Raw genomic sequence first — 18,412 nt, 5'->3', positions numbered from 1 at the left:
CTACTAAAAGGGATCAGCAGAGTGATCGCTAGTAGCAGAAATAAGGCAAGCAAGGCAATCAAGGCTTGTTTTTTTGTTCGGTCTCTTCCTTTTCACGATGCTTCAAAGTCAACGAAAGGTACATGTGCAAAACGCTCATGCATTGGCCGGGAATCGAACCCGGGCCTCCCGCGTGGCAGGCGAGAATTCTACCACTGAACCACCAATGCCTTACATGCTGCACACTGGCGCTACAGTGCTCTGGACCATTGCAGCCCAGAGCAGCTGATTTAACAGAGCACTGCAGTGACATGAGGATGGCGCCAGCTCCGGTGGGTGAATGGGAGCTGCGCTGCCCTGGCAGTCCTTCTCACTCACTTGGCCACGAACGGCCACGAACGGCCAGGTTCTATAGACAGGAAAAGTGGACAGAGGCAAGCACACTGGTAGATGAGGGTGGCCTTTGTATGGGTCGCTACTCTGAGTGCAGTTCCCTGAGCACCGTGCCTCAGGAAAGCCAGACTTCTACCGCAGGACTCAGGGGATATCTTTGCAGCCACACGAGGCTGACACCCTTTCAATCTGGGCTTCTGGGGTCTTCTGGGAATTATTTGCATAATAGGTTTCCCGCCTTAAGTTGAAACTGCCGTTCCATCTTCTGCTAAAAGAGGGCAGCAGAGTGCTTTCTTTGCGCAGAAAACAGACAAGCAATGCAATCATCTTATCTACCGTTTCCATTTTTCTTTTCCCATGCCTTTTAAAATATCAAGAGACACGTCTACAAAAGTGCCATGCATTGGCCGGGAATCGAACCCGGGCCTCCCGCTTGGGAAGCGAGAATTCTACCACTGAACTACCAATGCCTGACAAGCAGCATTACTGCGGTAGAGCACTTGATTTAACACACCTGCCAGTTCCATGCGAATGGTCACTCGTAAACTCTTGACTTCTGCTGAAAGCCTCATTGAAGGCCTTTGCAGACGTGTGAGACTGGCACCTACTCGGGCTGGGCCTCTATGAGCTGTTTGCATAATCTGAGATTGCCCTGCTTCCAGTCAAGGCGCAGCGGCCCCTTCTACTAAAAGGGATCAGCAGAGTGATCGCTAGTAGCAGAAATAAGGCAAGCAAGGCAATCAAGGCTTGTTTTTTTGTTCGGTCTCTTCCTTTTCACGATGCTTCAAAGTCAACGAAAGGTACATGTGCAAAACGCTCATGCATTGGCCGGGAATCGAACCCGGGCCTCCCGCGTGGCAGGCGAGAATTCTACCACTGAACCACCAATGCCTTACATGCTGCACACTGGCGCTACAGTGCTCTGGACCATTGCAGCCCAGAGCAGCTGATTTAACAGAGCACTGCAGTGACATGAGGATGGCGCCAGCTCCGGTGGGTGAATGGGAGCTGCGCTGCCCTGGCAGTCCTTCTCACTCACTTGGCCACGAACGGCCACGAACGGCCAGGTTCTATAGACAGGAAAAGTGGACAGAGGCAAGCACACTGGTAGATGAGGGTGGCCTTTGTATGGGTCGCTACTCTGAGTGCAGTTCCCTGAGCACCGTGCCTCAGGAAAGCCAGACTTCTACCGCAGGACTCAGGGGATATCTTTGCAGCCACACGAGGCTGACACCCTTTCAATCTGGGCTTCTGGGGTCTTCTGGGAATTATTTGCATAATAGAAGGTTTCCCGCCTTAAGTTGAAACTGCAGTTCCATCTTCTGCTAAAAGAGGGCAGCAGATTGCTTTCTTTGCGCAGAAAACAGACAAGCAATGCAATCATCTTATCTACCGTTTCCATTTTTCTTTTCCCATGCCTTTTAAAATATCAAGAGACACGTCTACAAAAGTGCCATGCATTGGCCGGGAATCGAACCCGGGCCTCCCGCTTGGGAAGCGAGAATTCTACCACTGAACTACCAATGCTTGACAAGCAGCATTACTGCGGTAGAGCGCTTGATTTAACACACCTGCCAGTTCCATGCGAATGGTCACTCGTAAACTCTTGACTTCTGCTGAAAGCCTCATTGAAGGCCTTTGCAGACGTGTGAGACTGGCACCTACTCGGGCTGGGCCTCTATGAGCGTTTTGCATAATCTGAGATTGCCCTGCTTCCAGTCAAGGCGCAGCGGCCCCTTCTACTAAAAGGGATCAGCAGAGTGATCGCTAGTAGCAGAAATAAGGCAAGCAAGGCAATCAAGGCTTGTTTTTTTGTTCGGTCTCTTCCTTTTCACGATGCTTCAAAGTCAACGAAAGGTACATGTGCAAAACGCTCATGCATTGGCCGGGAATCGAACCCGGGCCTCCCGCGTGGCAGGCGAGAATTCTACCACTGAACCACCAATGCCTTACATGCTGCACACTGGCGCTACAGTGCTCTGGACCATTGCAGCCCAGAGCAGCTGATTTAACAGAGCACTGCAGTGGCATGAGGATGGCGCCAGCTCCGGTGGGTGAATGGGAGCTGCGCTGCCCTGGCAGTCCTTCTCACTCACTTGGCCACGAACGGCCACGAACGGCCAGGTTCTATAGACAGGAAAAGTGGACAGAGGCAAGCACACTGGTAGATGAGGGTGGCCTTTGTATGGGTCGCTACTCTGAGTGCAGTTCCCTGAGCACCGTGCCTCAGGAAAGCCAGACTTCTACCGCAGGACTCAGGGGATATCTTTGCAGCCACACGAGGCTGACACCCTTTCAATCTGGGCTTCTGGGGTCTTCTGGGAATTATTTGCATAATAGGTTTCCCGCCTTAAGTTGAAACTGCCGTTCCATCTTCTGCTAAAAGAGGGCAGCAGAGTGCTTTCTTTGCGCAGAAAACAGACAAGCAATGCAATCATCTTATCTACCGTTTCCATTTTTCTTTTCCCATGCCTTTTAAAATATCAAGAGACACGTCTACAAAAGTGCCATGCATTGGCCGGGAATCGAACCCGGGCCTCCCGCTTGGGAAGCGAGAATTCTACCACTGAACTACCAATGCCTGACAAGCAGCATTACTGCGGTAGAGCACTTGATTTAACACACCTGCCAGTTCCATGCGAATGGTCACTCGTAAACTCTTGACTTCTGCTGAAAGCCTCATTGAAGGCCTTTGCAGACGTGTGAGACTGGCACCTACTCGGGCTGGGCCTCTATGAGCTGTTTGCATAATCTGAGATTGCCCTGCTTCCAGTCAAGGCGCAGCGGCCCCTTCTACTAAAAGGGATCAGCAGAGTGATCGCTAGTAGCAGAAATAAGGCAAGCAAGGCAATCAAGGCTTGTTTTTTTGTTCGGTCTCTTCCTTTTCACGATGCTTCAAAGTCAACGAAAGGTACATGTGCAAAACGCTCATGCATTGGCCGGGAATCGAACCCGGGCCTCCCGCGTGGCAGGCGAGAATTCTACCACTGAACCACCAATGCCTTACATGCTGCACACTGGCGCTACAGTGCTCTGGACCATTGCAGCCCAGAGCAGCTGATTTAACAGAGCACTGCAGTGACATGAGGATGGCGCCAGCTCCGGTGGGTGAATGGGAGCTGCGCTGCCCTGGCAGTCCTTCTCACTCACTTGGCCACGAACGGCCACGAACGGCCAGGTTCTATAGACAGGAAAAGTGGACAGAGGCAAGCACACTGGTAGATGAGGGTGGCCTTTGTATGGGTCGCTACTCTGAGTGCAGTTCCCTGAGCACCGTGCCTCAGGAAAGCCAGACTTCTACCGCAGGACTCAGGGGATATCTTTGCACCCACACGAGGCTGACACCCTTTCAATCTGGGCTTCTGGGGTCTTCTGGGAATTATTTGCATAATAGGTTTCCCGCCTTAAGTTGAAACTGCCGTTCCATCTTCTGCTAAAAGAGGGCAGCAGAGTGCTTTCTTTGCGCAGAAAACAGACAAGCAATGCAATCATCTTATCTACCGTTTCCATTTTTCTTTTCCCATGCCTTTTAAAATATCAAGAGACACGTCTACAAAAGTGCCATGCATTGGCCAGGAATCGAACCCGGGCCTCCCGCTTGGGAAGCGAGAATTCTACCACTGAACTACCAATGCCTGACAAGCAGCATTACTGCGGTAGAGCACTTGATTTAACACACCTGCCAGTTCCATGCGAATGGTCACTCGTAAACTCTTGACTTCTGCTGAAAGCCTCATTGAAGGCCTTTGCAGACGTGTGAGACTGGCACCTACTCGGGCTGGGCCTCTATGAGCTGTTTGCATAATCTGAGATTGCCCTGCTTCCAGTCAAGGCGCAGCGGCCCCTTCTACTAAAAGGGATCAGCAGAGTGATCGCTAGTAGCAGAAATAAGGCAAGCAAGGCAATCAAGGCTTGTTTTTTTGTTCGGTCTCTTCCTTTTCACGATGCTTCAAAGTCAACGAAAGGTACATGTGCAAAACGCTCATGCATTGGCCGGGAATCGAACCCGGGCCTCCCGCGTGGCAGGCGAGAATTCTACCACTGAACCACCAATGCCTTACATGCTGCACACTGGCGCTACAGTGCTCTGGACCATTGCAGCCCAGAGCAGCTGATTTAACAGAGCACTGCAGTGACATGAGGATGGCGCCAGCTCCGGTGGGTGAATGGGAGCTGCGCTGCCCTGGCAGTCCTTCTCACTCACTTGGCCACGAACGGCCACGAACGGCCAGGTTCTATAGACAGGAAAAGTGGACAGAGGCAAGCACACTGGTAGATGAGGGTGGCCTTTGTATGGGTCGCTACTCTGAGTGCAGTTCCCTGAGCACCGTGCCTCAGGAAAGCCAGACTTCTACCGCAGGACTCAGGGGATATCTTTGCAGCCACACGAGGCTGACACCCTTTCAATCTGGGCTTCTGGGGTCTTCTGGGAATTATTTGCATAATAGAAGGTTTCCCGCCTTAAGTTGAAACTGCAGTTCCATCTTCTGCTAAAAGAGGGCAGCAGATTGCTTTCTTTGCGCAGAAAACAGACAAGCAATGCAATCATCTTATCTACCGTTTCCATTTTTCTTTTCCCATGCCTTTTAAAATATCAAGAGACACGTCTACAAAAGTGCCATGCATTGGCCGGGAATCGAACCCGGGCCTCCCGCTTGGGAAGCGAGAATTCTACCACTGAACTACCAATGCTTGACAAGCAGCATTACTGCGGTAGAGCGCTTGATTTAACACACCTGCCAGTTCCATGCGAATGGTCACTCGTAAACTCTTGACTTCTGCTGAAAGCCTCATTGAAGGCCTTTGCAGACGTGTGAGACTGGCACCTACTCGGGCTGGGCCTCTATGAGCGTTTTGCATAATCTGAGATTGCCCTGCTTCCAGTCAAGGCGCAGCGGCCCCTTCTACTAAAAGGGATCAGCAGAGTGATCGCTAGTAGCAGAAATAAGGCAAGCAAGGCAATCAAGGCTTGTTTTTTTGTTCGGTCTCTTCCTTTTCACGATGCTTCAAAGTCAACGAAAGGTACATGTGCAAAACGCTCATGCATTGGCCGGGAATCGAACCCGGGCCTCCCGCGTGGCAGGCGAGAATTCTACCACTGAACCACCAATGCCTTACATGCTGCACACTGGCGCTACAGTGCTCTGGACCATTGCAGCCCAGAGCAGCTCATTTAACAGAGCACTGCAGTGGCATGAGGATGGCGCCAGCTCCGGTGGGTGAATGGGAGCTGCGCTGCCCTGGCAGTCCTTCTCACTCACTTGGCCACGAACGGCCACGAACGGCCAGGTTCTATAGACAGGAAAAGTGGACAGAGGCAAGCACACTGGTAGATGAGGGTGGCCTTTGTATGGGTCGCTACTCTGAGTGCAGTTCCCTGAGCACCGTGCCTCAGGAAAGCCAGACTTCTACCGCAGGACTCAGGGGATATCTTTGCAGCCACACGAGGCTGACACCCTTTCAATCTGGGCTTCTGGGGTCTTCTGGGAATTATTTGCATAATAGGTTTCCCGCCTTAAGTTGAAACTGCCGTTCCATCTTCTGCTAAAAGAGGGCAGCAGAGTGCTTTCTTTGCGCAGAAAACAGACAAGCAATGCAATCATCTTATCTACCGTTTCCATTTTTCTTTTCCCATGCCTTTTAAAATATCAAGAGACACGTCTACAAAAGTGCCATGCATTGGCCGGGAATCGAACCCGGGCCTCCCGCTTGGGAAGCGAGAATTCTACCACTGAACTACCAATGCCTGACAAGCAGCATTACTGCGGTAGAGCACTTGATTTAACACACCTGCCAGTTCCATGCGAATGGTCACTCGTAAACTCTTGACTTCTGCTGAAAGCCTCATTGAAGGCCTTTGCAGACGTGTGAGACTGGCACCTACTCAGGCTGGGCCTCTATGAGCTGTTTGCATAATCTGAGATTGCCCTGCTTCCAGTCAAGGCGCAGCGGCCCCTTCTACTAAAAGGGATCAGCAGAGTGATCGCTAGTAGCAGAAATAAGGCAAGCAAGGCAATCAAGGCTTGTTTTTTTGTTCGGTCTCTTCCTTTTCACGATGCTTCAAAGTCAACGAAAGGTACATGTGCAAAACGCTCATGCATTGGCCGGGAATCGAACCCGGGCCTCCCGCGTGGCAGGCGAGAATTCTACCACTGAACCACCAATGCCTTACATGCTGCACACTGGCGCTACAGTGCTCTGGACCATTGCAGCCCAGAGCAGCTGATTTAACAGAGCACTGCAGTGACATGAGGATGGCGCCAGCTCCGGTGGGTGAATGGGAGCTGCGCTGCCCTGGCAGTCCTTCTCACTCCCTTGGCCACGAACGGCCACGAACGGCCAGGTTCTATAGACAGGAAAAGTGGACAGAGGCAAGCACACTGGTAGATGAGGGTGGCCTTTGTATGGGTCGCTACTCTGAGTGCAGTTCCCTGAGCACCGTGCCTCAGGAAAGCCAGACTTCTACTGCAGGACTCAGGGGATATCTTTGCAGCCACACGAGGCTGACACCCTTTCAATCTGGGCTTCTGGGGTCTTCTGGGAATTATTTGCATAATAGAAGGTTTCCCGCCTTAAGTTGAAACTGCAGTTCCATCTTCTGCTAAAAGAGGGCAGCAGATTGCTTTCTTTGCGCAGAAAACAGACAAGCAATGCAATCATCTTATCTACCGTTTCCATTTTTCTTTTCCCATGCCTTTTAAAATATCAAGAGACACGTCTACAAAAGTGCCATGCATTGGCCGGGAATCGAACCCAGGCCTCCCGCTTGGGAAGCGAGAATTCTACCACTGAACTACCAATGCTTGACAAGCAGCATTACTGCGGTAGAGCGCTTGATTTAACACACCTGCCAGTTCCATGCGAATGGTCACTCGTAAACTCTTGACTTCTGCTGAAAGCCTCATTGAAGGCCTTTGCAGACGTGTGAGACTGGCACCTACTCGGGCTGGGCCTCTATGAGCGTTTTGCATAATCTGAGATTGCCCTGCTTCCAGTCAAGGCGCAGCGGCCCCTTCTACTAAAAGGGATCAGCAGAGTGATCGCTAGTAGCAGAAATAAGGCAAGCAAGGCAATCAAGGCTTGTTTTTTTGTTCGGTCTCTTCCTTTTCACGATGCTTCAAAGTCAACGAAAGGTACATGTGCAAAACGCTCATGCATTGGCCGGGAATCGAACCCGGGCCTCCCGCGTGGCAGGCGAGAATTCTACCACTGAACCACCAATGCCTTACATGCTGCACACTGGCGCTACAGTGCTCTGGACCATTGCAGCCCAGAGCAGCTGATTTAACAGAGCACTGCAGTGACATGAGGATGGCGCCAGCTCCGGTGGGTGAATGGGAGCTGCGCTGCCCTGGCAGTCCTTCTCACTCACTTGGCCACGAACGGCCACGAACGGCCAGGTTCTATAGACAGGAAAAGTGGACAGAGGCAAGCACACTGGTAGATGAGGGTGGCCTTTGTATGGGTCGCTACTCTGAGTGCAGTTCCCTGAGCACCGTGCCTCAGGAAAGCCAGACTTCTACCGCAGGACTCAGGGGATATCTTTGCAGCCACACGAGGCTGACACCCTTTCAATCTGGGCTTCTGGGGTCTTCTGGGAATTATTTGCATAATAGGTTTCCCGCCTTAAGTTGAAACTGCCGTTCCATCTTCTGCTAAAAGAGGGCAGCAGAGTGCTTTCTTTGCGCAGAAAACAGACAAGCAATGCAATCATCTTATCTACCGTTTCCATTTTTCTTTTCCCATGCCTTTTAAAATATCAAGAGACACGTCTACAAAAGTGCCATGCATTGGCCGGGAATCGAACCCGGGCCTCCCGCTTGGGAAGCGAGAATTCTACCACTGAACTACCAATGCCTGACAAGCAGCATTACTGCGGTAGAGCGCTTGATTTAACACACCTGCCAGTTCCATGCGAATGGTCACTCGTAAACTCTTGACTTCTGCTGAAAGCCTCATTGAAGGCCTTTGCAGACGTGTGAGACTGGCACCTACTCGGGCTGGGCCTCTATGAGCTGTTTGCATAATCTGAGATTGCCCTGCTTCCAGTCAAGGCGCAGCGGCCCCTTCTACTAAAAGGGATCAGCAGAGTGATCGCTAGTAGCAGAAATAAGGCAAGCAAGGCAATCAAGGCTTGTTTTTTTGTTCGGTCTCTTCCTTTTCACGATGCTTCAAAGTCAACGAAAGGTACATGTGCAAAACGCTCATGCATTGGCCGGGAATCGAACCCGGGCCTCCCGCGTGGCAGGCGAGAATTCTACCACTGAACCACCAATGCCTTACATGCTGCACACTGGCGCTACAGTGCTCTGGACCATTGCAGCCCAGAGCAGCTGATTTAACAGAGCACTGCAGTGACATGAGGATGGCGCCAGCTCCGGTGGGTGAATGGGAGCTGCGCTGCCCTGGCAGTCCTTCTCACTCCCTTGGCCACGAACGGCCACGAACGGCCAGGTTCTATAGACAGGAAAAGTGGACAGAGGCAAGCACACTGGTAGATGAGGGTGGCCTTTGTATGGGTCGCTACTCTGAGTGCAGTTCCCTGAGCACCGTGCCTCAGGAAAGCCAGACTTCTACCGCAGGACTCAGGGGATATCTTTGCAGCCACACGAGGCTGACACCCTTTCAATCTGGGCTTCTGGGGTCTTCTGGGAATTATTTGCATAATAGGTTTCCCGCCTTAAGTTGAAACTGCCGTTCCATCTTCTGCTAAAAGAGGGCAGCAGAGTGCTTTCTTTGCGCAGAAAACAGACAAGCAATGCAATCATCTTATCTACCGTTTCCATTTTTCTTTTCCCATGCCTTTTAAAATATCAAGAGACACGTCTACAAAAGTGCCATGCATTGGCCGGGAATCGAACCCGGGCCTCCCGCTTGGGAAGCGAGAATTCTACCACTGAACTACCAATGCCTGACAAGCAGCATTACTGCGGTAGAGCACTTGATTTAACACACCTGCCAGTTCCATGCGAATGGTCACTCGTAAACTCTTGACTTCTGCTGAAAGCCTCATTGAAGGCCTTTGCAGACGTGTGAGACTGGCACCTACTCGGGCTGGGCCTCTATGAGCTGTTTGCATAATCTGAGATTGCCCTGCTTCCAGTCAAGGCGCAGCGGCCCCTTCTACTAAAAGGGATCAGCAGAGTGATCGCTAGTAGCAGAAATAAGGCAAGCAAGGCAATCAAGGCTTGTTTTTTTGTTCGGTCTCTTCCTTTTCACGATGCTTCAAAGTCAACGAAAGGTACATGTGCAAAACGCTCATGCATTGGCCGGGAATCGAACCCGGGCCTCCCGCGTGGCAGGCGAGAATTCTACCACTGAACCACCAATGCCTTACATGCTGCACACTGGCGCTACAGTGCTCTGGACCATTGCAGCCCAGAGCAGCTGATTTAACAGAGCACTGCAGTGACATGAGGATGGCGCCAGCTCCGGTGGGTGAATGGGAGCTGCGCTGCCCTGGCAGTCCTTCTCACTCACTTGGCCACGAACGGCCACGAACGGCCAGGTTCTATAGACAGGAAAAGTGGACAGAGGCAAGCACACTGGTAGATGAGGGTGGCCTTTGTATGGGTCGCTACTCTGAGTGCAGTTCCCTGAGCACCGTGCCTCAGGAAAGCCAGACTTCTACCGCAGGACTCAGGGGATATCTTTGCAGCCACACGAGGCTGACACCCTTTCAATCTGGGCTTCTGGGGTCTTCTGGGAATTATTTGCATAATAGAAGGTTTCCCGCCTTAAGTTGAAACTGCAGTTCCATCTTCTGCTAAAAGAGGGCAGCAGATTGCTTTCTTTGCGCAGAAAACAGACAAGCAATGCAATCATCTTATCTACCGTTTCCATTTTTCTTTTCCCATGCCTTTTAAAATATCAAGAGACACGTCTACAAAAGTGCCATGCATTGGCCGGGAATCGAACCCGGGCCTCCCGCTTGGGAAGCGAGAATTCTACCACTGAACTACCAATGCTTGACAAGCAGCATTACTGCGGTAGAGCGCTTGATTTAACACACCTGCCAGTTCCATGCGAATGGTCACTCGTAAACTCTTGACTTCTGCTGAAAGCCTCATTGAAGGCCTTTGCAGACGTGTGAGACTGGCACCTACTCGGGCTGGGCCTCTATGAGCGTTTGCATAATCTGAGATTGCCCTGCTTCCAGTCAAGGCGCAGCGGCCCCTTCTACTAAAAGGGATCAGCAGAGTGATCGCTAGTAGCAGAAATAAGGCAAGCAAGGCAATCAAGGCTTGTTTTTTTGTTCGGTCTCTTCCTTTTCACGATGCTTCAAAGTCAACGAAAGGTACATGTGCAAAACGCTCATGCATTGGCCGGGAATCGAACCCGGGCCTCCCGCGTGGCAGGCGAGAATTCTACCACTGAACCACCAATGCCTTACATGCTGCACACTGGCGCTACAGTGCTCTGGACCATTGCAGCCCAGAGCAGCTGATTTAACAGAGCACTGCAGTGACATGAGGATGGCGCCAGCTCCGGTGGGTGAATGGGAGCTGCGCTGCCCTGGCAGTCCTTCTCACTCCCTTGGCCACGAACGGCCACGAACGGCCAGGTTCTATAGACAGGAAAAGTGGACAGAGGCAAGCACACTGGTAGATGAGGGTGGCCTTTGTATGGGTCGCTACTCTGAGTGCAGTTCCCTGAGCACCGTGCCTCAGGAAAGCCAGACTTCTACTGCAGGACTCAGGGGATATCTTTGCAGCCACACGAGGCTGACACCCTTTCAATCTGGGCTTCTGGGGTCTTCTGGGAATTATTTGCATAATAGAAGGTTTCCCGCCTTAAGTTGAAACTGCAGTTCCATCTTCTGCTAAAAGAGGGCAGCAGATTGCTTTCTTTGCGCAGAAAACAGACAAGCAATGCAATCATCTTATCTACCGTTTCCATTTTTCTTTTCCCATGCCTTTTAAAATATCAAGAGACACGTCTACAAAAGTGCCATGCATTGGCCGGGAATCGAACCCAGGCCTCCCGCTTGGGAAGCGAGAATTCTACCACTGAACTACCAATGCTTGACAAGCAGCATTACTGCGGTAGAGCGCTTGATTTAACACACCTGCCAGTTCCATGCGAATGGTCACTCGTAAACTCTTGACTTCTGCTGAAAGCCTCATTGAAGGCCTTTGCAGACGTGTGAGACTGGCACCTACTCGGGCTGGGCCTCTATGAGCGTTTTGCATAATCTGAGATTGCCCTGCTTCCAGTCAAGGCGCAGCGGCCCCTTCTACTAAAAGGGATCAGCAGAGTGATCGCTAGTAGCAGAAATAAGGCAAGCAAGGCAATCAAGGCTTGTTTTTTTGTTCGGTCTCTTCCTTTTCACGATGCTTCAAAGTCAACGAAAGGTACATGTGCAAAACGCTCATGCATTGGCCGGGAATCGAACCCGGGCCTCCCGCGTGGCAGGCGAGAATTCTACCACTGAACCACCAATGCCTTACATGCTGCACACTGGCGCTACAGTGCTCTGGACCATTGCAGCCCAGAGCAGCTGATTTAACAGAGCACTGCAGTGACATGAGGATGGCGCCAGCTCCGGTGGGTGAATGGGAGCTGCGCTGCCCTGGCAGTCCTTCTCACTCACTTGGCCACGAACGGCCACGAACGGCCAGGTTCTATAGACAGGAAAAGTGGACAGAGGCAAGCACACTGGTAGATGAGGGTGGCCTTTGTATGGGTCGCTACTCTGAGTGCAGTTCCCTGAGCACCGTGCCTCAGGAAAGCCAGACTTCTACCGCAGGACTCAGGGGATATCTTTGCACCCACACGAGGCTGACACCCTTTCAATCTGGGCTTCTGGGGTCTTCTGGGAATTATTTGCATAATAGGTTTCCCGCCTTAAGTTGAAACTGCCGTTCCATCTTCTGCTAAAAGAGGGCAGCAGAGTGCTTTCTTTGCGCAGAAAACAGACAAGCAATGCAATCATCTTATCTACCGTTTCCATTTTTCTTTTCCCATGCCTTTTAAAATATCAAGAGACACGTCTACAAAAGTGCCATGCATTGGCCGGGAATCGAACCCGGGCCTCCCGCTTGGGAAGCGAGAATTCTACCACTGAACTACCAATGCCTGACAAGCAGCATTACTGCGGTAGAGCACTTGATTTAACACACCTGCCAGTTCCATGCGAATGGTCACTCGTAAACTCTTGACTTCTGCTGAAAGCCTCATTGAAGGCCTTTGCAGACGTGTGAGACTGGCACCTACTCGGGCTGGGCCTCTATGAGCTGTTTGCATAATCTGAGATTGCCCTGCTTCCAGTCAAGGCGCAGCGGCCCCTTCTACTAAAAGGGATCAGCAGAGTGATCGCTAGTAGCAGAAATAAGGCAAGCAAGGCAATCAAGGCTTGTTTTTTTGTTCGGTCTCTTCCTTTTCACGATGCTTCAAAGTCAACGAAAGGTACATGTGCAAAACGCTCATGCATTGGCCGGGAATCGAACCCGGGCCTCCCGCGTGGCAGGCGAGAATTCTACCACTGAACCACCAATGCCTTACATGCTGCACACTGGCGCTACAGTGCTCTGGACCATTGCAGCCCAGAGCAGCTGATTTAACAGAGCACTGCAGTGACATGAGGATGGCGCCAGCTCCGGTGGGTGAATGGGAGCTGCGCTGCCCTGGCAGTCCTTCTCACTCACTTGGCCACGAACGGCCACGAACGGCCAGGTTCTATAGACAGGAAAAGTGGACAGAGGCAAGCACACTGGTAGATGAGGGTGGCCTTTGTATGGGTCGCTACTCTGAGTGCAGTTCCCTGAGCACCGTGCCTCAGGAAAGCCAGACTTCTACCGCAGGACTCAGGGGATATCTTTGCAGCCACACGAGGCTGACACCCTTTCAATCTGGGCTTCTGGGGTCTTCTGGGAATTATTTGCATAATAGAAGGTTTCCCGCCTTAAGTTGAAACTGCAGTTCCATCTTCTGCTAAAAGAGGGCAGCAGATTGCTTTCTTTGCGCAGAAAACAGACAAGCAATGCAATCATCTTATCTACCGTTTCCATTTTTCTTTTCCCATGCCTTTTAAAATATCAAGAGACACGTCTACAAAAGTGCCATGCATTGGCCGGGAATCGAACCCGGGCCTCCCGCTTGGGAAGCGAGAATTCTACCACTGAACTACCAATGCTTGACAAGCAGCATTACTGCGGTAGAGCGCTTGATTTAACACACCTGCCAGTTCCATGCGAATGGTCACTCGTAAACTCTTGACTTCTGCTGAAAGCCTCATTGAAGGCCTTTGCAGACGTGTGAGACTGGCACCTACTCGGGCTGGGCCTCTATGAGCGTTTTGCATAATCTGAGATTGCCCTGCTTCCAGTCAAGGCGCAGCGGCCCCTTCTACTAAAAGGGATCAGCAGAGTGATCGCTAGTAGCAGAAATAAGGCAAGCAAGGCAATCAAGGCTTGTTTTTTTGTTCGGTCTCTTCCTTTTCACGATGCTTCAAAGTCAACGAAAGGTACATGTGCAAAACGCTCATGCATTGGCCGGGAATCGAACCCGGGCCTCCCGCGTGGCAGGCGAGAATTCTACCACTGAACCACCAATGCCTTACATGCTGCACACTGGCGCTACAGTGCTCTGGACCATTGCAGCCCAGAGCAGCTGATTTAACAGAGCACTGCAGTGGCATGAGGATGGCGCCAGCTCCGGTGGGTGAATGGGAGCTGCGCTGCCCTGGCAGTCCTTCTCACTCACTTGGCCACGAACGGCCACGAACGGCCAGGTTCTATAGACAGGAAAAGTGGACAGAGGCAAGCACACTGGTAGATGAGGGTGGCCTTTGTATGGGTCGCTACTCTGAGTGCAGTTCCCTGAGCACCGTGCCTCAGGAAAGCCAGACTTCTACCGCAGGACTCAGGGGATATCTTTGCAGCCACACGAGGCTGACACCCTTTCAATCTGGGCTTCTGGGGTCTTCTGGGAATTATTTGCATAATAGGTTTCCCGCCTTAAGTTGAAACTGCCGTTCCATCTTCTGCTAAAAGAGGGCAGCAGAGTGCTTTCTTTGCGCAGAAAACAGACAAGCAATGCAATCATCTTATCTACCGTTTCCATTTTTCTTTTCCCATGCCTTTTAAAATATCAAGAGACACGTCTACAAAAGTGCCATGCATTGGCCGGGAATCGAACCCGGGCCTCCCGCTTGGGAAGCGAGAATTCTACCACTGAACTACCAATGCCTGACAAGCAGCATTACTGCGGTAGAGCACTTGATTTAACACACCTGCCAGTTCCATGCGAATGGTCACTCGTAAACTCTTGACTTCTGCTGAAAGCCTCATTGAAGGCCTTTGCAGACGTGTGAGACTGGCACCTACTCGGGCTGGGCCTCTATGAGCTGTTTGCATAATCTGAGATTGCCCTGCTTCCAGTCAAGGCGCAGCGGCCCCTTCTACTAAAAGGGATCAGCAGAGTGATCGCTAGTAGCAGAAATAAGGCAAGCAAGGCAATCAAGGCTTGTTTTTTTGTTCGGTCTCTTCCTTTTCACGATGCTTCAAAGTCAACGAAAGGTACATGTGCAAAACGCTCATGCATTGGCCGGGAATCGAACCCGGGCCTCCCGCGTGGCAGGCGAGAATTCTACCACTGAACCACCAATGCCTTACATGCTGCACACTGGCGCTACAGTGCTCTGGACCATTGCAGCCCAGAGCAGCTGATTTAACAAAGCACTGCAGTGACATGAGGATGGCGCCAGCTCCGGTGGGTGAATGGGAGCTGCGCTGCCCTGGCAGTCCTTCTCACTCCCTTGGCCACGAACGGCCACGAACGGCCAGGTTCTATAGACAGGAAAAGTGGACAGAGGCAAGCACACTGGTAGATGAGGGTGGCCTTTGTATGGGTCGCTACTCTGAGTGCAGTTCCCTGAGCACCGTGCCTCAGGAAAGCCAGACTTCTACTGCAGGACTCAGGGGATATCTTTGCAGCCACACGAGGCTGACACCCTTTCAATCTGGGCTTCTGGGGTCTTCTGGGAATTATTTGCATAATAGAAGGTTTCCCGCCTTAAGTTGAAACTGCAGTTCCATCTTCTGCTAAAAGAGGGCAGCAGATTGCTTTCTTTGCGCAGTAAACAGACAAGCAATGCAATCATCTTATCTACCGTTTCCATTTTTCTTTTCCCATGCCTTTTAAAATATCAAGAGACACGTCTACAAAAGTGCCATGCATTGGCCGGGAATCGAACCCAGGCCTCCCGCTTGGGAAGCGAGAATTCTACCACTGAACTACCAATGCTTGACAAGCAGCATTACTGCGGTAGAGCGCTTGATTTAACACACCTGCCAGTTCCATGCGAATGGTCACTCGTAAACTCTTGACTTCTGCTGAAAGCCTCATTGAAGGCCTTTGCAGACGTGTGAGACTGGCACCTACTCGGGCTGGGCCTCTATGAGCGTTTTGCATAATCTGAGATTGCCCTGCTTCCAGTCAAGGCGCAGCGGCCCCTTCTACTAAAAGGGATCAGCAGAGTGATCGCTAGTAGCAGAAATAAGGCAAGCAAGGCAATCAAGGCTTGTTTTTTTGTTCGGTCTCTTCCTTTTCACGATGCTTCAAAGTCAACGAAAGGTACATGTGCAAAACGCTCATGCATTGGCCGGGAATCGAACCCGGGCCTCCCGCGTGGCAGGCGAGAATTCTACCACTGAACCACCAATGCCTTACATGCTGCACACTGGCGCTACAGTGCTCTGGACCATTGCAGCCCAGAGCAGCTGATTTAACAGAGCACTGCAGTGACATGAGGATGGCGCCAGCTCCGGTGGGTGAATGGGAGCTGCGCTGCCCTGGCAGTCCTTCTCACTCACTTGGCCACGAACGGCCACGAACGGCCAGGTTCTATAGACAGGAAAAGTGGACAGAGGCAAGCACACTGGTAGATGAGGGTGGCCTTTGTATGGGTCGCTACTCTGAGTGCAGTTCCCTGAGCACCGTGCCTCAGGAAAGCCAGACTTCTACCGCAGGACTCAGGGGATATCTTTGCAGCCACACGAGGCTGACACCCTTTCAATCTGGGCTTCTGGGGTCTTCTGGGAATTATTTGCATAATAGGTTTCCCGCCTTAAGTTGAAACTGCCGTTCCATCTTCTGCTAAAAGAGGGCAGCAGAGTGCTTTCTTTGCGCAGAAAACAGACAAGCAATGCAATCATCTTATCTACCGTTTCCATTTTTCTTTTCCCATGCCTTTTAAAATATCAAGAGACACGTCTACAAAAGTGCCATGCATTGGCCGGGAATCGAACCCGGGCCTCCCGCTTGGGAAGCGAGAATTCTACCACTGAACTACCAATGCCTGACAAGCAGCATTACTGCGGTAGAGCACTTGATTTAACACACCTGCCAGTTCCATGCGAATGGTCACTCGTAAACTCTTGACTTCTGCTGAAAGCCTCATTGAAGGCCTTTGCAGACGTGTGAGACTGGCACCTACTCGGGCTGGGCCTCTATGAGCTGTTTGCATAATCTGAGATTGCCCTGCTTCCAGTCAAGGCGCAGCGGCCCCTTCTACTAAAAGGGATCAGCAGAGTGATCGCTAGTAGCAGAAATAAGGCAAGCAAGGCAATCAAGGCTTGTTTTTTTGTTCGGTCTCTTCCTTTTCACGATGCTTCAAAGTCAACGAAAGGTACATGTGCAAAACGCTCATGCATTGGCCGGGAATCGAACCAGGGCCTCCCGCGTGGCAGGCGAGAATTCTACCACTGAACCACCAATGCCTTACATGCTGCACACTGGCGCTACAGTGCTCTGGACCATTGCAGCCCAGAGCAGCTGATTTAACAGAGCACTGCAGTGACATGAGGATGGCGCCAGCTCCGGTGGGTGAATGGGAGCTGCGCTGCCCTGGCAGTCCTTCTCACTCCCTTGGCCACGAACGGCCACGAACGGCCAGGTTCTATAGACAGGAAAAGTGGACAGAGGCAAGCACACTGGTAGATGAGGGTGGCCTTTGTATGGGTCGCTACTCTGAGTGCAGTTCCCTGAGCACCGTGCCTCAGGAAAGCCAGACTTCTACCGCAGGACTCAGGGGATATCTTTGCAGCCACACGAGGCTGACACCCTTTCAATCTGGGCTTCTGGGGTCTTCTGGGAATTATTTGCATAATAGGTTTCCCGCCTTAAGTTGAAACTGCCGTTCCATCTTCTGCTAAAAGAGGGCAGCAGAGTGCTTTCTTTGCGCAGAAAACAGACAAGCAATGCAATCATCTTATCTACCGTTTCCATTTTTCTTTTCCCATGCCTTTTAAAATATCAAGAGACACGTCTACAAAAGTGCCATGCATTGGCCGGGAATCGAACCCGGGCCTCCCGCTTGGGAAGCGAGAATTCTACCACTGAACTACCAATGCCTGACAAGCAGCATTACTGCGGTAGAGCACTTGATTTAACACACCTGCCAGTTCCATGCGAATGGTCACTCGTAAACTCTTGACTTCTGCTGAAAGCCTCATTGAAGGCCTTTGCAGACGTGTGAGACTGGCACCTACTCGGGCTGGGCCTCTATGAGCTGTTTGCATAATCTGAGATTGCCCTGCTTCCAGTCAAGGCGCAGCGGCCCCTTCTACTAAAAGGGATCAGCAGAGTGATCGCTAGTAGCAGAAATAAGGCAAGCAAGGCAATCAAGGCTTGTTTTTTTGTTCGGTCTCTTCCTTTTCACGATGCTTCAAAGTCAACGAAAGGTACATGTGCAAAACGCTCATGCATTGGCCGGGAATCGAACCCGGGCCTCCCGCGTGGCAGGCGAGAATTCTACCACTGAACCACCAATGCCTTACATGCTGCACACTGGCGCTACAGTGCTCTGGACCATTGCAGCCCAGAGCAGCTGATTTAACAGAGCACTGCAGTGACATGAGGATGGCGCCAGCTCCGGTGGGTGAATGGGAGCTGCGCTGCCCTGGCAGTCCTTCTCACTCACTTGGCCACGAACGGCCACGAACGGCCAGGTTCTATAGACAGGAAAAGTGGACAGAGGCAAGCACACTGGTAGATGAGGGTGGCCTTTGTATGGGTCGCTACTCTGAGTGCAGTTCCC

The 18,412-nt window shown here is 51.6% G+C and overlaps 34 non-coding genes across 34 annotated transcripts; all 34 read right to left on the bottom strand.

The window, feature by feature from the left end:
* Window positions 1-138: 138 nt before the first annotated feature.
* TRNAG-GCC (transfer RNA glycine (anticodon GCC)) lies at window positions 139-209 on the bottom strand. The gene has a single exon. It is a non-coding gene; the product is annotated as a tRNA-Gly (tRNA).
* Window positions 210-771: 562 nt separating this feature from the next.
* Window positions 772-842, bottom strand: TRNAG-CCC (transfer RNA glycine (anticodon CCC)). The gene has a single exon. It is a non-coding gene; the product is annotated as a tRNA-Gly (tRNA).
* A 350-nt stretch (window positions 843-1,192) lies between these two features.
* Window positions 1,193-1,263, bottom strand: TRNAG-GCC (transfer RNA glycine (anticodon GCC)). Its single transcript has one exon. It is a non-coding gene; the product is annotated as a tRNA-Gly (tRNA).
* A 565-nt stretch (window positions 1,264-1,828) lies between these two features.
* TRNAG-CCC (transfer RNA glycine (anticodon CCC)) lies at window positions 1,829-1,899 on the bottom strand. Its single transcript has one exon. It is a non-coding gene; the product is annotated as a tRNA-Gly (tRNA).
* A 350-nt stretch (window positions 1,900-2,249) lies between these two features.
* Window positions 2,250-2,320, bottom strand: TRNAG-GCC (transfer RNA glycine (anticodon GCC)). Its single transcript has one exon. It is a non-coding gene; the product is annotated as a tRNA-Gly (tRNA).
* Window positions 2,321-2,882: 562 nt separating this feature from the next.
* TRNAG-CCC (transfer RNA glycine (anticodon CCC)) lies at window positions 2,883-2,953 on the bottom strand. Its single transcript has one exon. It is a non-coding gene; the product is annotated as a tRNA-Gly (tRNA).
* Window positions 2,954-3,303: 350 nt separating this feature from the next.
* TRNAG-GCC (transfer RNA glycine (anticodon GCC)) lies at window positions 3,304-3,374 on the bottom strand. The gene has a single exon. It is a non-coding gene; the product is annotated as a tRNA-Gly (tRNA).
* A 562-nt stretch (window positions 3,375-3,936) lies between these two features.
* On the bottom strand, window positions 3,937-4,007 carry TRNAG-CCC (transfer RNA glycine (anticodon CCC)). Its single transcript has one exon. It is a non-coding gene; the product is annotated as a tRNA-Gly (tRNA).
* Window positions 4,008-4,357: 350 nt separating this feature from the next.
* TRNAG-GCC (transfer RNA glycine (anticodon GCC)) lies at window positions 4,358-4,428 on the bottom strand. Its single transcript has one exon. It is a non-coding gene; the product is annotated as a tRNA-Gly (tRNA).
* Window positions 4,429-4,993: 565 nt separating this feature from the next.
* On the bottom strand, window positions 4,994-5,064 carry TRNAG-CCC (transfer RNA glycine (anticodon CCC)). The gene has a single exon. It is a non-coding gene; the product is annotated as a tRNA-Gly (tRNA).
* A 350-nt stretch (window positions 5,065-5,414) lies between these two features.
* On the bottom strand, window positions 5,415-5,485 carry TRNAG-GCC (transfer RNA glycine (anticodon GCC)). The gene has a single exon. It is a non-coding gene; the product is annotated as a tRNA-Gly (tRNA).
* Window positions 5,486-6,047: 562 nt separating this feature from the next.
* Window positions 6,048-6,118, bottom strand: TRNAG-CCC (transfer RNA glycine (anticodon CCC)). The gene has a single exon. It is a non-coding gene; the product is annotated as a tRNA-Gly (tRNA).
* Window positions 6,119-6,468: 350 nt separating this feature from the next.
* On the bottom strand, window positions 6,469-6,539 carry TRNAG-GCC (transfer RNA glycine (anticodon GCC)). Its single transcript has one exon. It is a non-coding gene; the product is annotated as a tRNA-Gly (tRNA).
* A 565-nt stretch (window positions 6,540-7,104) lies between these two features.
* TRNAG-CCC (transfer RNA glycine (anticodon CCC)) lies at window positions 7,105-7,175 on the bottom strand. Its single transcript has one exon. It is a non-coding gene; the product is annotated as a tRNA-Gly (tRNA).
* Window positions 7,176-7,525: 350 nt separating this feature from the next.
* On the bottom strand, window positions 7,526-7,596 carry TRNAG-GCC (transfer RNA glycine (anticodon GCC)). The gene has a single exon. It is a non-coding gene; the product is annotated as a tRNA-Gly (tRNA).
* A 562-nt stretch (window positions 7,597-8,158) lies between these two features.
* TRNAG-CCC (transfer RNA glycine (anticodon CCC)) lies at window positions 8,159-8,229 on the bottom strand. The gene has a single exon. It is a non-coding gene; the product is annotated as a tRNA-Gly (tRNA).
* A 350-nt stretch (window positions 8,230-8,579) lies between these two features.
* TRNAG-GCC (transfer RNA glycine (anticodon GCC)) lies at window positions 8,580-8,650 on the bottom strand. Its single transcript has one exon. It is a non-coding gene; the product is annotated as a tRNA-Gly (tRNA).
* Window positions 8,651-9,212: 562 nt separating this feature from the next.
* Window positions 9,213-9,283, bottom strand: TRNAG-CCC (transfer RNA glycine (anticodon CCC)). The gene has a single exon. It is a non-coding gene; the product is annotated as a tRNA-Gly (tRNA).
* A 350-nt stretch (window positions 9,284-9,633) lies between these two features.
* TRNAG-GCC (transfer RNA glycine (anticodon GCC)) lies at window positions 9,634-9,704 on the bottom strand. The gene has a single exon. It is a non-coding gene; the product is annotated as a tRNA-Gly (tRNA).
* A 565-nt stretch (window positions 9,705-10,269) lies between these two features.
* On the bottom strand, window positions 10,270-10,340 carry TRNAG-CCC (transfer RNA glycine (anticodon CCC)). The gene has a single exon. It is a non-coding gene; the product is annotated as a tRNA-Gly (tRNA).
* A 349-nt stretch (window positions 10,341-10,689) lies between these two features.
* On the bottom strand, window positions 10,690-10,760 carry TRNAG-GCC (transfer RNA glycine (anticodon GCC)). Its single transcript has one exon. It is a non-coding gene; the product is annotated as a tRNA-Gly (tRNA).
* A 565-nt stretch (window positions 10,761-11,325) lies between these two features.
* On the bottom strand, window positions 11,326-11,396 carry TRNAG-CCC (transfer RNA glycine (anticodon CCC)). Its single transcript has one exon. It is a non-coding gene; the product is annotated as a tRNA-Gly (tRNA).
* Window positions 11,397-11,746: 350 nt separating this feature from the next.
* Window positions 11,747-11,817, bottom strand: TRNAG-GCC (transfer RNA glycine (anticodon GCC)). Its single transcript has one exon. It is a non-coding gene; the product is annotated as a tRNA-Gly (tRNA).
* A 562-nt stretch (window positions 11,818-12,379) lies between these two features.
* On the bottom strand, window positions 12,380-12,450 carry TRNAG-CCC (transfer RNA glycine (anticodon CCC)). Its single transcript has one exon. It is a non-coding gene; the product is annotated as a tRNA-Gly (tRNA).
* Window positions 12,451-12,800: 350 nt separating this feature from the next.
* Window positions 12,801-12,871, bottom strand: TRNAG-GCC (transfer RNA glycine (anticodon GCC)). Its single transcript has one exon. It is a non-coding gene; the product is annotated as a tRNA-Gly (tRNA).
* Window positions 12,872-13,436: 565 nt separating this feature from the next.
* TRNAG-CCC (transfer RNA glycine (anticodon CCC)) lies at window positions 13,437-13,507 on the bottom strand. Its single transcript has one exon. It is a non-coding gene; the product is annotated as a tRNA-Gly (tRNA).
* Window positions 13,508-13,857: 350 nt separating this feature from the next.
* TRNAG-GCC (transfer RNA glycine (anticodon GCC)) lies at window positions 13,858-13,928 on the bottom strand. The gene has a single exon. It is a non-coding gene; the product is annotated as a tRNA-Gly (tRNA).
* Window positions 13,929-14,490: 562 nt separating this feature from the next.
* Window positions 14,491-14,561, bottom strand: TRNAG-CCC (transfer RNA glycine (anticodon CCC)). The gene has a single exon. It is a non-coding gene; the product is annotated as a tRNA-Gly (tRNA).
* A 350-nt stretch (window positions 14,562-14,911) lies between these two features.
* TRNAG-GCC (transfer RNA glycine (anticodon GCC)) lies at window positions 14,912-14,982 on the bottom strand. The gene has a single exon. It is a non-coding gene; the product is annotated as a tRNA-Gly (tRNA).
* Window positions 14,983-15,547: 565 nt separating this feature from the next.
* On the bottom strand, window positions 15,548-15,618 carry TRNAG-CCC (transfer RNA glycine (anticodon CCC)). The gene has a single exon. It is a non-coding gene; the product is annotated as a tRNA-Gly (tRNA).
* Window positions 15,619-15,968: 350 nt separating this feature from the next.
* Window positions 15,969-16,039, bottom strand: TRNAG-GCC (transfer RNA glycine (anticodon GCC)). The gene has a single exon. It is a non-coding gene; the product is annotated as a tRNA-Gly (tRNA).
* Window positions 16,040-16,601: 562 nt separating this feature from the next.
* On the bottom strand, window positions 16,602-16,672 carry TRNAG-CCC (transfer RNA glycine (anticodon CCC)). The gene has a single exon. It is a non-coding gene; the product is annotated as a tRNA-Gly (tRNA).
* A 983-nt stretch (window positions 16,673-17,655) lies between these two features.
* On the bottom strand, window positions 17,656-17,726 carry TRNAG-CCC (transfer RNA glycine (anticodon CCC)). The gene has a single exon. It is a non-coding gene; the product is annotated as a tRNA-Gly (tRNA).
* A 350-nt stretch (window positions 17,727-18,076) lies between these two features.
* TRNAG-GCC (transfer RNA glycine (anticodon GCC)) lies at window positions 18,077-18,147 on the bottom strand. Its single transcript has one exon. It is a non-coding gene; the product is annotated as a tRNA-Gly (tRNA).
* Between the last annotated feature and the right edge of the window lie 265 nt (window positions 18,148-18,412).

This window comes from Ambystoma mexicanum, unplaced genomic scaffold (assembly GCF_040938575.1).
Source record: "Ambystoma mexicanum isolate Mex_15411 unplaced genomic scaffold, UKY_AmexF1_1 Mex_scaf52, whole genome shotgun sequence".
NCBI lineage: Eukaryota > Metazoa > Chordata > Amphibia > Caudata > Ambystomatidae > Ambystoma > Ambystoma mexicanum.
This window is presented reverse-complemented; position numbering and strand designations above follow the sequence as displayed.